Here is a 16,204-nt window from a genome sequence, read left to right as displayed (position 1 = left end):
GAGGCTTTCTTAGTCTCAGCACTATTGACATTTGGGGCCAGATAATTCTTTGTTTTGAACGGGGGCTGTCCTGTGCATTGTCTACCATCCTCACTGGCCTCTACCCACTAAATCGCAGTAGCATCTCCAATTATGACAATAAAAATGTCTTCCCACATTTCCCCATGTGCCCTGGAGGGACAAGAATGGCTTACCTTGTCTGAGAACCTCAGCTTTAAAGGTTTCTACCTTTAATACACTGGCCTTGGGAATTCAGCTCTCAGCCTGGATTGTATACTTACCAAGACAGTAAAGGACATTTGAAGAAGAAAGAAGTTTCTAATGCAGAAAAAATTCAGCTGACTACTAGATGGGTCTGTTCTCAGGACCCAGAAGGCCACCCCTTTGAGTCTCTAAAGCAAGCCTCTCTAGGTGGCCATAGTGCAACCTCCTTGCCCAACTTGAAGACTGTTTTTGCATGGGGCTCCTCACCACCCAGAAGTATATTTAAGCTTTTCTCTATTTCTGGCAGACTAGTCTCAGTGGGGTAAGGCCAGAGAAAATAGTTTTCTCCCTAGCTTTTGTGTCATAAATCTTTTTTCCCAGGCTCTGATTCATTTCAGGAAAGTTGACAGTCTGAATATGCACTCCCTTTTGGGGAAACCCTACACTCTATCCATGCATGTGGCCTCACTCTGTGTCCTTAACAGAAACTTACTTCAGAACATAAAAGCACAAAAAGTACACATCAAACAGCAAGTGGGCAGTTTTTTCCTATCTCCTCCTTCTGAATGATATAAATAAGTGGTAACTTTTTAAAATTTGTAACATTTACCAGAATTTTCCCCAGTGGAGGAATTAAACTATGTGGTGACAAAGGGTAATATGGGACCAAAGGATGGGACTTACAGGAGAGAGATTTCATGTTAGTAGAAAGAAGAAGATTCTGATGTTTGGAGACACTCAAGATGCAATCGGAGGCAATAAGTTACCAATCCCTTTGGATACTTCAACCAGAAGCTGGAAGATATTGTAAAGGAAAATAAGTGCACTGGCTGCATGGTTGTTCAGATGATGGTTATATGACTTTGGAAGATAACACGAACATCACACAATATCACAAGTACAAATTTCAAACTTTCAAGAAGACTTTACCCTCAAAAAATGCCCTACTATTTTTGATTCACCTGAATAGCAGGTGCTACTTGAATGATATTCAGATTCATTAACAATCGTGAAGAGACTGATTCTATGCCTTATTCTGGCGTGTGTGTGTGTGTGTGTGTGTGTGTGTGTGTGTGTGTGTGTGTGAGTGAATGAATTAAACTCATCAGGGGTAATTAACCAGTTTGGAATCATGATTAATTTTTTAAAAAATTATTAGAATTACTATAGTGGTCTTATAAAAATGGTTAAATTACTACAAATCCATGGCTCTACAAAAACAAGGAGGTGTCTTAATTTGGGGCACAGTAAAGTGCACATCACATCTCTCATTGCCCGTCCTCTCCTCCGGGGGTGCTCCTGCCCCTCACCAGTTAGGCCTCTGAGAACAGCATCCCTTCTCCCTGCCAGCAGGCTGCCGAGAGAGAGCAACGGTGAGCCCTTACGCAGCCTGCTTAGTGCCCACATCTGTGGCTTCTAAATGCGTAAGGAGGCTGTGAGGGTGAAGGATTTGGGTAAAGGAGAGAGGGAAGAAGCGGGGGGAGCCTGCTGCCCAGAACTCAATAATGAAGGAGGGATGGGTGTAGAAGATGAGGAAAGACACCAGTAGGATTTCATTTATATTTGGTTTAGTCCTTGTCTGAGTTAATCACCGGAGAGGTAGAAGCATTTACTACATTATTTTTCCAACTCTTCTTCCTGCCCCACCTCAGACTTTTTTTCCTTCAACTCTAGGCCCAGGAATGAGCTTGGCTCTTTTGAACTCTTATCTGCAAATCTTTACAGCAATGCACCGTGGAAATCAGCAGTAAAATGTTACTTTCTCTCCTTGCCCTGGGCTTAGTGTTTGTGGGTGGTTGGAAGTCACATAGTGGCTGCCTGAACCATTTCCATCCTATAATATACTATTGATATTTGTTTTCTGGTGACTAGTGGGAAACAAAGTGTTTTTTTGTTTTTGTTGATTTCTCAGACTCTAGAATATTTATTTATCTACTGAAAGGTTAGATTTAGAAAGAGCAATTCTCCCAAAATACCTGCTCACAAGATAACTGGCAAGAAGGACAGATAGAAACGTCCCACAACAGATTAACAATCAGAAATTTTAAAGCCTTGAGAGGAAAAACGCAGAAGCAAAATTGCTTTTTGTGTCCTTCTTTTTATCTACACTATACCTAGGAACTCTTTTCATTTTGCCACTGATTTACAGCACTCAACAAAGAGATAATCTTGTGCTTATACATAGCTTCTGATAGCCCAATTGAAATAGTCAGGCCCCAAACTCCACCCGTGTGCCTGAATTATTGAATTATTCGCCATGGATTTCTGCCTCAACAAGCAACCAGATAATTACTAAATGTTCCTTTTTTTTTTTTTTAAACCCATAAGCATACATGCATTTACTGAATTGGATTAACTGAAGCAAGAGGAAATATTTAGCAGACAATTGCTTAAAAGGCACTGTGGATAATACCGTGCCTAAAGGCCGATGTGAAAGGTCTCTGGACTAAAGAAATTTCCTCTCCCTATGCTTATAAGAAAAGTGAAGCTGGCCCTGAGGAAAAATAATTTTACTTAATAAATTATCAACAATAAACTCGCACTAGTTTACTCTCCAGTGATTGGAAGATTTTATATTTCAGAGTAAGGGCTATACCTCCTGTGAGGTCTGGCCAAGGCCTGCATCTCTTTCCCAGATGTCACCTAGGAAGTCTGGTCATTTATTCAAAATATGTTATTGGATAGACACATATTTCTGACTCCTATTTTTAAATTTTCAGCAGAGCTTATGACAAGGTGTTTTGAAAATTCTCAGGTATGATAGTTCTGAATGATTTTGCTCGTTTCTAAATAAAGTTATCCTCAAAGGATGAAATCTAAATTTGATAACTAAGGTAGGAGTTCAGTCCACTTTTGGCCCGGGCTTACCGTGAGGTAATAAGATCCATTGTTTTAGCCAGGATGCAGTAGATAAAACCGAATAAATATTCCGTTGACCCAATTAGATTTGAAATTACTAGGGAGCATGAATTGCATTATGGTATTTTTCATATATTTTTGTTTCCCCCCCAACTTAGTGACTGAGACTTAGAAGATGCTCAGTAAATATGTCATATATTAATTTCATACTGGCTCTAAAGGAAATTCCAAAGAGGAATTCTAAGTATATTTTTAAGATTTTTAAGGATTGGTGGCATTAGTGGAATAAGTTTAAGACTTTCCAAATTACTTCTATAAAACATTTATGTACATTATCTGTACATGTAAAATGAACTGTGTAATTTCACTTATCTGCTAAGCCAGTCTTTATTTTTGGTCACATCTTCTTTGATGTATTTTAATAACAGAAACAAATACATTCTTTGGCACATTTAATCTGCTTCTTGGGACTTAGCAGCTCAAAACTGAATTTGATTTCTATCACTTACTAGTTGTAGAAACTTGGACATCTTACTTACCCTTCCCAAATCTCATTTTTCTCTGTAAAAAGGAGATATTAAATACTCTTTGGAATTAAGTTAAATTAAAGGAGGTAATATATGTAAAACATCAAACACAGGTCACAACATTTAGCAATAACTACATGAATCTTAGCTCCTTACTTTACTTCATATCAAAATGCATTTTTAAAGACATGTCATTTTATTTCTGTGAAAACTGAAGGTTATTAAAACAAATTCATCTCATCTGTTTATTATAGCAGAACCAGTCATCCTTCTAATTGAAAACACTCTCCTAGCAAAGTTACTGTATGCAGCTGAAAGTAATAAAACTGTATTTGCTTTTAAAATATCCATAATTTTGGCTTTTTGTATGCATTTTATTTTGACCTCCCTATGCCTAATATTTTCTGTGAAAATTTCATGTGATTTGTTGCTACCATATTTTACTGTGTAATTTATTCACCACCAATTCTTCAGAATTGAGGAGGTTTTCTGAAATTAGAATGGAAACTCTCTGAGGTCTTCTGTTTGGGCAGTATCTTATTCTTGAGCTACTGCTTGAATACCGGCAGGATAATCATTCTGGCAGTGTCTGGCAATGCAGAGACAGACCACTGAGCTGAGCTCTGTGGTTTGAAATGTGTATCCTGAGTTGTTAAGGCTGTTAGATTTAAAGTGTGTGACTTTGGAAAGGATTTGGACAGAATTTGATAGACAACTACTAACCCAGGCCTGGAACTCAATTCACCTCTGAAATGAGAAAGGTCCTACTTCTTTCTGGTCCCACCCCCAGCCCCTCTTCCTCAACCTCATTCCTCCACGTGGTCCAAGGACCAGTCACGCAGGGGACAGGTGGTGCATTGAGAATGTGTATGGGGTGAGCTGACTCGGGAGCATGTGCCTCTCTTCAGTGGCGGGGAGCCTTCTATTCCATTCACGCTGGACTAGAAAGCAGTGTGTCATGAGAAACGTGTATGGTGCAGGGAGAAACAGGAAGTGGATACACACCAGGATAAAGTTATTTGGAAGCATTAGTTACTTTGAAATGTGCTGCACACCAAGGAGACTTGGACATTTCATAGTGGATTTCTTTGCCTCAATCAATGTCCTTTTTTCCCCCCTCACTTATAGCAGTTTTATAGACAGGCGTGGTTACTTGCTTGGGAAAAGTTCAAATTCCAGTAACATTTTCTGACTGCTTGTCTAGCTCCCAACCTCTAATTGTTTACTTTTAACTGCAACCCACATCATTTGCCTTGGGGAGAAAACCCTTGGTAAATTAAAAAAGGGGAAAAAAAATGAAATGTGTGCTTCAATGCATCCTGCAAGTAATGGTGTTTTGCACTCAATTGTTTTTCAGTAGCATAACTATCTTGAGAGTAAATCCTTTGATAATGTTCCCATTCCTATTACCCCCTCAAAAAATGCAGTAAGTTACTATGACAAGTATGCAGTGATACCTTAAATTGAGAAAGGGGTCAGAACAAGATTTACAAAATTCTCCTCTAGCTTGTCATACTACATCTCCCTTAAAATATTTTTCTATTTCTTTTAAACTACTTTGAGCCATCCCAACCCAATTCGTCAACTTCCAAGCTTCCTTTTGGGACACAGCTATCTTGCTCACTGTTCCCCTGTAGAAAATTCTTTTTTTTTTTTTTCTCTCCAAGATTCCTCTGATCTTCCATCTTCAAACCTGCTCCAAATTTAATGAACTGTGTTTTTATAACTGGATGGCTATTCTGAATCTCTTTACATAAGAGAAGTATTTTGCTTTATTTTCCAAGAATGAGGATACATTTGTGCTGATGCAGCTTCATCCTCTCCTTTGATTGGGGACTGAAGTTTAGACTTTGGAACTTAAATGCAGTCCAGCTAACCGGTCAATGTGGGGATTGAATATATAACCCTGACCTCATTAACATCATGTTTCAACTAATTGATTGACCTGGTCCTAATCCAGGCTGGCTCCATTCTGCATTCTACTCCAAGTCCCGTTTCTAACATATTTTTAAGGGCTTAGTGGGTGAATATATATAGGTATTTTACAGAAAATATATATTAAGAAGAAATGCAGGTATTTGTTGAAACTTTTTTTTGCTTTACAATGGTGTGTTAGTTTCTGCTTTATAACAAAGTGAATCAGCTCTACATATACATATATCCCCATATCTCCTCCCTTTTGCATCTCCCTCCCACCCTCCCTATCCCACCCCTCTAGGTGGTCACAAAGCACCCAGCTGATCTCCCTGTGCTATACGGCTGCTTCCCACTGTGGACTTATAAAGATGTGCTTTAGGAATGCTTGTCGAGGGCTTCCCTGGTGGCGCAGTGGCTAAGAATCCACCTGCCAATGCAGGGGACACAGGTTCGAGCCCTGGTCCGGGAAGATCCCACATGCTGCAGAGCAGCTAAGCCCATGAGCCACAACTACTGAGCCCGTGTGCCACAACTACTGAGGCCCGCACACCTAGAGCCTGTGCTCCACAACAAGAGAAGCCGCCGCAATGAGAAGCCCGTGCACCACAACGAAGAGTAGCCCCTGCTCGCTGCAACTAGAGAAAGCCTGTGTGCAACAACAAAGACCCAACGGAGCCAAAAAATAAATAAATAAAATAAATAAATTAAAAAAAAAGAATGCTTGTTGAAACACTGCTAACCTAAGGTTGCTAATTTTTTAATCTGAACATAGAAGCAAATATTTAAAACGTAAATCTGTGTGGTAAAGATTAGCTTGACCTCAGACTTTCCAACCCTTTATCCTTGTTAGTTGGTACAGTTGCTTGCTGTATCAATTCCATCAAATATGAGGTGGGGGCTTTGGCTATCCAGATGGATCTAATACTAAATGCAAAATTTAAGACGTGCTATGTTATTTTGTTTGCCTAATTTAACTAACTTTAGAAGTCCGTATATTTTAAAGAATTTCACTGCTTAGCAAAAAAAAAAAAGTCAGACAAATACTGTATAATGTCACTTATATGTGGAATCTAAAAAATAAAACAAACTGGTGAATATAACAAAAAAAAGAAACAGACTCACAGATCTAAAGAACAAACTAGTGATTACCAGTGGGGAGAAAGAAGAGGAGAGGGACAAGATAGGGGTAGGGGATTAAGAGGTACAAATACTATGTATAAAATAAGCTGCAAGAATGTACTATACAGCACAGGGACTATAGCCAAAATTTTATAACTGTAAATGGAGTATAACCTTTAAAAATTGAGAATCACTATGTTGTACACCTGAAACTTATATAATATTGTAAGTCACCTATACCTCAATTGAGAAAAAAGAAATTGGGAATTCCCTGGAGATCCAGTGGTTAGGACTTCACGCTCACACTGCCGAGACCTTGGGTTTGATCCCTGGTCGGGGAACTCAAATCCCACAAGCCACGTGGTGTGGCAAAAAAAAAAAGAAAAGAAAAGAAAGAAATTGACTGCTTAACAAATTTCCAAAGATTGGGTTTTAATTCCCGTTTACTCTTGTGTCTTTGTACTCACCTATTCATTCATTCATTATTTACTGAGTAATTGCAATGTGGATGGCACTAGGTTAAGAATTTTGTGAAGATCTAGTGTTCCCACTAGATTGAGACATATGCAAACAACTATAGCACAGACAGAATATGAGCCATCTCACCAGAAAGGCATAGAGGACTGTGAACATCCACATATGATAAAAGGAAATCCTAGTTGACCAAGAATGACTCCATGGGATGGATTGCCTTGTCCATAATATAAAGCAAAATAAATTCAGGCATACACAAAAGGAAGGAAAAGGAGAGAAAACTATATGAATAAGTCAGAGAGCAGAAGACTCTGGTACAAATGGGACCCACTGGTTTGGTTGGGGAACAGTATAGAGAGAAGTGATTGGTGATAAAAATAAAAGATGAGCACTAGATTAATGAGTCTTAAAAATCAGGTTAAGTGTTCTTTAGATGGTAATAGAGAACAATTTAAAAGAATTTTTGAAATTATTTGTTTTATTTGCTTTTTAGCAAGAAAATAATGTATATTGGGATCAAAAAAATCAAGACTCTCTTAGCCTGAAAAAGGCTATTAAATCAATTGAGGTGAAAAGTAAAGAGGTTCTGAATGCGATAGCACAGTAGAAACAAAAAGGAAGGAACAAATTAAGACAGGGTATAATTAAAATTGTAAAGACGGCATAGACCAGCTTTCAGAAGGATGAGGTTCAAAAACGAGACAAGCTTCATATTGTTTCCAGAGTGGCACAGAGGAAAAACAGAAAAATGTCGAGGAAAATGAGTTTAAATGCTCTCTCGTTCACATTATCTTCCAATAGAAGTCTGTTCTTAGATCATTCAAATGTATTAAATTGCTTTCAAGTGAAAGGCCATTGACTCTGAAGTCTGATTGCTTCAATATGAAAACTGACCATCCACTGGAGCAAGAGATGTCCACCTGGTCCCCAGGGCAAGCTTTGAAAAAGTTCAATCAAAGGCACTTGTGTTTTCAGCTTCACAGCAGTGATCAGTGTTGGCTTGCAGGCTTTACAGAGCTGGATATTTTATAAATCATATTTATCCAAGAACTCTACGCACAAGTCTTGTACTAGATGAGAGTCTCCGCCTCCAAGAAACTCATTGACCAACGGGGAAAGAGACCATCTCTTCTTCATCTCCTTCACTTTATTTTACTTCCTCACTACTTTATCAGTCTGTAATCCTTTGCAATCTGATTTTTGTCCCCACTCTTTAGCTGAAACACCTATTTTCAGTTATGTCAATATAGTCACCGCATTGAGTAGGTTCTACTGGATTCTCATTGACTTCCCTCTAATCTGCGGTATTTGAAATTACTGATCACCTTCCTGGCCTCAGATCTACTTCCTCCTGGACTCATCACCCTTCTTCCAGCATTTTAAGTAAAAACAGACACAAAACAAATACACACTTATTTCTTTTCTTTTGCTCTCCCATTGATCTCTGTGGCACTTTACTAGTTTTTCTGACAATTATTTTCCTTTCCCATTCTTTCTCTGACCTTCCTCCTATCTTTAATCCTTTTAGTATAGGTTACTGCTAGATTTTTTTTCCCTGAGTCCTCTTGTCCCCTTTTAAGTGGTCATTTCTTTGTTGACTTCATCTACCCTTACAGGTGAACTCTCTCTTTTTTTTTACCCCCAGCTCTATTAAGATATAATTGTCATATAACATGTGTAAGTTTAAGGTGTATAATGTGATGATTTGATACATGAATATGTTGTAAAATTATTACTACAAGAAGGTTAATAAATCTATCAGTGCACATAATTACCATGTTTTGGTTGCTGTTTTTGTAGTGAGAACATTTAAGACCTAATCTCTTAGCATCTTCCAGGTATACAATACAGTATTGTTAACTATAGTCACCAGATTCAACTGTTAAACATCTTACAGAAACAAAGGAGCACTCAGAGCTCTTGCCAATAGTTAAGTAGTTTGTGAAAGATTGAGTGTGAGAGGGAAAATTGATAAAATAGACAAGACCAGACCCTGGGAGAACTTCTGTCAGAGTAAAAGCATAGACTGTATCCTGTAGGCAAAGGAAAACAATTAAAACTTTTCAACAGGATGATGATAGCATTACATTTGTTTGTTTGTTTGTTTTAGAAGGACCATACTGTAGCATAGTGGAGAATATTCAAAGCAAGAATGACAAATAATTTTCAACTATTTGAAAACAAATAGTTTTCAACTAGCCATTAATTGGCACTGTGTTGAGGAGGATTCTGAGGCTACGTTCAGGCTAAGGTGGAAAAAGGCCATAATTATGTACCCAGGTATGGCTGTTATTCCAGGGACAACTTCCAAAAAACATGTCTCCTGTCACTGTGTCACTTCCAAAAATATATATCTGACTTCTCCATTCAATATCTACGAAATATGAGGTGTATGGAGGATTTAATGGAAATAGAAGTCAGGGAAGATTCAGCTTCCAAGAGAAATAAGATTTTTCTCCATTGTTAAAAATGACTGTGGCTGTCAAGGGCACAGTAGAGGAGAAATGCAGATAATATGCCCTATATTTGCCATCAAAGAGCTGGCAAGTGAAGCATGACCAGGAGAACAATGGGAGAAGCAGTTAGGAGTCTGTTGCTGAAATCCAAAATGGAAATGAAGAGGTTCTAAATTAAGTTCATGTCAGTAGTGCTGGAGAGACGAGAACGGATTTGGGTGACATTAAGGATGTAATTGAAATCATTGACAGAACCATGGAAGCACAATCATTTCATTGGCAGGTGGAAGAAGAAGAGCTCATTAAGAAAACTGAGAATGAGGGTCGTATCTAGAGGCCTAAGAAAAACAGAGAGACAGTGGTGTCCCCAAAGGCCAAGTCCAGTTCAGGAAGAGTAAAAAAACACCTTGCAGAGAGGAGAGGTAGGGGATAGCTAAAAGTTGTCCATTGAATTTAGCTGCTAGGATGATTGATGTTGGAAAGAACAATTTCAGTGTACAAGTCGGAGGGGAAGCCGCGTTAAGTGTTTTTATTTCCTCACCTCCCATTCACCCTTTTCAAGAAGCTGAGCTATGAAAGCATGGAAAGTGAAGCCACAGCAAACTTAAGGTCATATCCCCTTTTTGCAGTGTTTTTGAGGTAGAAGAGGTTTGAGCGTGTTTATAAAGGAGAGACATATGTGGGAGGGGGGACGTAGAAGGAGGAAGGTGCCTGAACTCCGAGAGAAGTGAGAAAATCTTGGAAACGGGAATGTGGATGAAAAATGTTGCCTGTCATATCAGTAAACAAAGGATGTTGTGGCCATCAAGCCATCAGTCACTATAGCCACCTGCCCTCTACTCTGTACCCTGGGAAGATTCAGGAGGGAGAAAAAAAGGATGCTGGCCCTAGACAGTAAAGGTGCGTATCAAAGGAATGATTTCAATGAGCCCAGACTCTTGCATCTTCCCATACATAGAAAAGTGCTAAATTCATTAACTTGACATATCTGGTTTTTCTTTAATTCACAGTAATTTTTTGATGTTCTGACTACCTGGTTTTTGTTGCAAAACTTCTGTATATCCTGATTCCTCCCTTACTTCTTCGGAGCAGTCCCTCGGGGTTGTCTGAGAGGTAGCCTCCTGGGCTTAAGTTCTCATCAAGCCCACTGAATAAAACACAATTCTCAACTTTTAGGTTGTACTTTCTTTTTCAGTTGACAGAAGAAGGAAACAGTGAAGTAGGTGTGGATACAGATTCATTTGTAGGTGTTGGGGGGGAAACAGGGAATTCAAATTCATAGATTCATTTTATTTGGTCAACTAGGTTCATTTCGTGAGGCAGAGATGGTGTAGAGGACTTCAGAAGAATAATGATACTTGTGCTGAATGTTATAGTAAATTAGGGCAAGTGACTAGCAACAAGTAAAAGATGATTTGAGAATTTCTGAAACTGAACTGTGTTGTTCAAATGAAGTTCTTCCTTGGTAGTTCTCTCAGTATGATAAAAACCTGTACCTGGCTGTTTGGAACAATGCTAGAAAGAGAGGTCTGCTTTACCTCCTGGTTCTTGGGTTTGTTGCCTCTACAGGGATGGGGGAGGAATGCTACCCAGGGCATCAGGTGGTTATTTCTCAAGGAATCCCTGAAGCAAGTCTTGGGAACTTAGTCCATGATGATGGTTCTTCCAGCTTTACATAATTCTTAGAGCCCATCTAATTATCCTACCAGATTCCTGTAGAGCCTAATTAGGAGGTGTTCTCCATGGGGTAAATAGCATCAAATCTGTATAACCAGCTTGGATTTTCTACCTCATTCTATGAAGCTATATTTTTTCTAGGTGCCTCAAGACTAAAAGCTTCAGTCTTCAGGTTGGTCTTGTTCTCATTGACCACACACATCTTTCCCCAGTAAAACTCCATGAGTTTCCTCCTAAACTGGTTAATATTACAACAGTGAGCAATTCTACCCCAGGGCAGAAAGCCAGTAGGCTATTTATAATAACTGACTCAGCATGATCTGTTTCGGATGTGATGAGATAGCCTGCTTGACTCCATAAGCTGTCGAACCACAGCTGGGGTTTACAGATCCCAAACGGCAGGGTAGTACCAATGACTATAAAGTTTGTGTTTGACAGACTTGAGAAGTGCACACCAGGGAATCTATGATGACTTGTTACTCTTAATGGAATATGGCTGGTTGATTCTTTAAGGTATAGGGACCAATGGCTTGACATTTTAATTATACACCCACACAGACCCGCACATAAACATGCATGTGTGTATGTGTGTATAAATACATACAATAAATAATTCAGATTTTGGAAAACTTATTAGCTCATGTATGCAAATTGCTCTCAGAGGAAAGGGAACCAGATTTAAGCTGAGATGAGAGGGTGGTCTAACCAGTGTCATCACTGTCAGCCTCACAGGGGCCACTGCTGTTGACGACCATGAGTGGACTATGTCGCTCTAGGTCCTGAGTTGGTTTGCTGAAAGTTTGACTCGGTATAGATTCACATGCCATTATTAACGGTTATGGAACCCCAAGTGCTCTGAAAATCAAAAGTGGTTTTATAAATATGGGCAAATTCATTTGGTGGCAAAACTTGACTTCAGTAGATGTGATTTTATCAAGTTTCGATTTTCTCACTTAATGTGAGTGTTTTCCTCACAGAAATATTAGTTTTGTGGTTACGGGGTGCTCTATCCCCATACCCTGATCAGGGAGTTCCACATTATATGTACTGTTATATATAACTTATGAAATCTGAAAAATTTTGTATAGTAAAACACTTTTATCCCCGAGGATTTCAGATCAGGAATTGAGAGGCTGTACTTAAGTCTATCTTGTCAAAATGTGACTATTTGCCTGCACATTTAGTGACATTTTGATGATCTTTTCACCTTTATTTTCTATAACTCAGTGATTTGCAAACTTTAGTGCACGTTGGAATCACCTGGAGATCTTTAAAAACTACTGAAGTCTGTCTCCTACCCCCAGACATTCTGATTTAAGGTGGGGTATGACCTGGGTGTCAGCATTAAAGACTGCTCAGGTGATTCTAGTGCAGAGGGAAGCTTGGCAACTACTGTTCTAACCTAGTGCAGTTATTTCTGGGGACGTGAATGTCAGTGGAGCTGAGCCTGGACATCCTAAGATGCTTCATGACACTTGAGTTAAATTGTACTGCGTAGATGCCACTCCTGTTAGAGCACCACAAGATGTTTTGCTTTGTGATGCGTTTGGTTTTCGTTCTTTTGTGTGGGGCTTTCTTTGCTACTAGAGTCACAATATCACCATTTTATATCACTGCAGCACAAAGACCCACAATTTTCCAACCTCATTATACATTGGATACTTTTGTCATTTGAAAGAACTAGTATGATAGCTAGAGTTAGCTACACATAACCTCCAAAATAATCTTCTGACAATCAACTGATATTTAATTACATAACAACTGATTTTTGTCCTTAAAATTAAATGATCATTATGAAAGCAGCACATTTTTTAAAATGTTGCCCCATTAGTGTCCTGGCTATTTACCAACAAAGGATATTCTTTTCTAATATATCCTAAGCCCAACTGCACCCAATCTAGGTTGTGATTCCTTACAAATAAGAACAACTAAAGAAAAGAAAGGGAAGAATTCAAGAAAGCCTGGGGGTTAGCTGGATTTCCAGTTGGTTCTCGGTTATGTCTCAGATTTATTCACTTGTACACACTTAATAACTTCAGAGTTAGTGCCTTTCCAGCTGCATGTTACGTATGCCAACTTTATAAAGATAAGGGGAGATTTATTTGATTAAATGAAGTGTCTAGAACAAACTGGACTTCAAGAATGAAAGGACTACATTTTCAGGGTTAAAAATGGGAAAATAAAAGTGCACAGATTTTACACTGTAAAGAACGGAGAAAATTTTAAATGTGTTTCAACTGATGCAGAAGGCAAATTCTCGTTGGTGATTGAGTTATAATGTCACAAATTCACTTCTGTCTATGGAAAATATGTTTTTACTGTTAAAGGAGGCAAATGAATTAGTGATAAGCTTTGTCAGCAGGGAGCCTGTGGCAGTCATTTTCCTGCGGGATAAGTGGCTAAAAAGTATACATTTAGTATTGGTCACAACTTCAAAGAAAATAACTAGCTTTCACCACTGACCACGCTAGTTCTGTTACCTAGAGCTTCAAAACCAGAGTTTGTTTTTATAAGAAGATGCTGTTTTTCTCAGCATTTTGCATTGCTGGCCATCCAAACAGCAATTAAGGCCCAGCCAGCTTCAGAATTTGTGAAGCAATATAGTGAGAATCGCTCCTTTAGTAAGCCAGCTTTCTCCAAGAGGTGTTTTTAACTTGTTTTGCTTACCTAGAAACTGGAGTTCTGGCTGCCATTGTCAATTGGAGGCCACCAAGAAGAGAGAAAATTTTCTGCTGATTAAGGAGGATCTTTTATTGGGGATATCATAATAGGCACACAAGGATTGCTTAAGAATGACCAGGTCCATCCTGTGAACTATGAAGTTAACTATAAAGTAAACTGAAGAATAAATACATATTTACAGCTGCAAATGGTATGCTTGCATTTTCAGTGTTAGTATCCAGTCCTGCCTCACTTTGAGAGAGAGAAGTGGAATTTATGCTCTGGGACTATTTGGACCCTCCTTTAATTTTTTTTTCTAATTTTTAAAAATTGAAATATAGTTGGTTTACAGTGTTGTGTTAATTTCTGCTGTACAGCAAAGTGATTCAGTTATACATACATATATATATATTCTTTTTTATATTATTTTCCATTATGGTTTATCTCAGGATATTGAATATAGTTCCTGATTAAAACTATTTGTTTTAAATCATTCTTATCTTCTTGGCCTCTCTGCTGATTCTTCTCTGTTCCCTAAACTTGCCTGCCCTGAAATAATTGTTTTCTTGTATGGAGGCTTCTGGACCATTTTCAGGGAGTTCTTTCTCTGCAGTTACTCCTAATTCACACGACATCAACTATTTCCGAATCTACAGCTACTGCTGTTTCTAATGGCTTTTACACAGATCCAGGCAATGCTGATAGTTGTTTACAGTCTGTTGTCCTGGGGATGACTTCTTTCTTCCCAGAGTGTGCTATATGTCTCAGGGCTGGGTCCATCAGTCACCCCATTCCATCCTGCCCTGGGCTGGACTACAGTGGTGTGAGAAACTTTTTACTTCTCACATCACTGGGGGAGATGTGTGGGCCAGGGATGGGGGGAGGATTGGAAGCTGCCAGTCTCTGTTGGATTTTTTCAGAAAGGCACTCCTCCTGTCCACAGTATAGCACTATCAAATATAATCCCACCAGCCATGCTCCTCCACCCCAGCGCACAACAAACCCAACAGAATCAAGTCTTAGGCAGTTCAGGACTTGAGACTTGTTGATGTAACAATTTCACTCTGACTCTGAGTGAGAAACAGCAGCATGGACAATAGATGCTGAAGATGGAGAACCTCAGTATCCAGATGTGGCTGTGCCGCCCGGTGTTTAAAAGTCCAGTCACGAGCACTTCCCACTGTTACTCATCCAGGAAGTGTTGATGACGTTTCATTCTGGGCCAGTTGCTGGGAATTAAAGGTGACCACGATGCTCTCCCTGCACCCAGGGAGTCTCCTTCAGGGGTCCACACTCTACTTTGATCAGAGCTCACTTTGCAGCGGTGTGCCTTCTGGGGTGGTCATATAAAACTCTCTTCTTTGGAGAGTAGAGTATCATAATTAAGGGTATCTATCACTTGGCCCTGGTGCAGCTCCCTGGAACCTAAAAGTCCCATATGTTAAACATGGTTACTAGCTCCAAATTCCTGGGTCCTAGGTCCCAGAAAAAAAGACACTTACCAATGCATTCATGCAAGGGAAATTGGGTTTCCTCTATTACTTTCAAAGCCATTTTTTTTTTTAACAAGAAAGAAATCTGACCAGGAAGGCAATTTGGCAGTACTCTTTTTCTTGAAAGCAAGCAAAGAAAATAAAGAAAATATGAGAAACATTGTATAAACCCTAATGCTGTGTATGGTAGGTATGTAATAGATGTTGAGATAAACATCTGAGGGGTGCTGTGTGCACTGTGAAGGGCTCCTGCCTAGTAAGTAGAGCTGATTAATTGATAATTAATTATTTGATAATTAAGTATTTCCTTCTAGATGTTATTGATCATATTGAGCTGTTTACTCACACTCAACACTTAAATCTCTCTAGCCAGATTACATAGTTGTAATACCAGATCCATGAGTGGTCAGTATCATTACTGTATGTTCATACCAATATTTCACTCTGTGTCTTACCGGAATGTGGATGCGTCCAAGATAGATCTTGGCAGTAGAGCTAGAAATTGGTAATAAAATATAGGAATGCTGGTGTCCAGGCTCTTATTATAACCGAAGATCACACACCAGGCTGTCCTCAGAGCTGCGGGAAATGTGATGAGTGAAATAGACTTTGCAGTGGTGTCTGTTTGATTCTAATTTTCCACAGCTACGTAATAATGCCCTCAATTCTGAACATTGTACAGTAAAAGGCAGGAAAAAATAACCCTAGAGGTTTTATTTTACCTTCAATTTTTTTGGAAATTTTTTGTGCTTAACATAACAATGATAACTCTAAACCAAAGCATTTCCTTGGGATTTAATGACTAGATAGGGTCAAT

Source organism: Balaenoptera acutorostrata, chromosome 21, assembly GCF_949987535.1.
Source record: "Balaenoptera acutorostrata chromosome 21, mBalAcu1.1, whole genome shotgun sequence".
NCBI classification, from domain to species: domain Eukaryota; kingdom Metazoa; phylum Chordata; class Mammalia; order Artiodactyla; family Balaenopteridae; genus Balaenoptera; species Balaenoptera acutorostrata.
The sequence above is the reverse complement of the archived record's forward strand: the minus strand, read 5'-3'. Positions refer to the sequence as shown.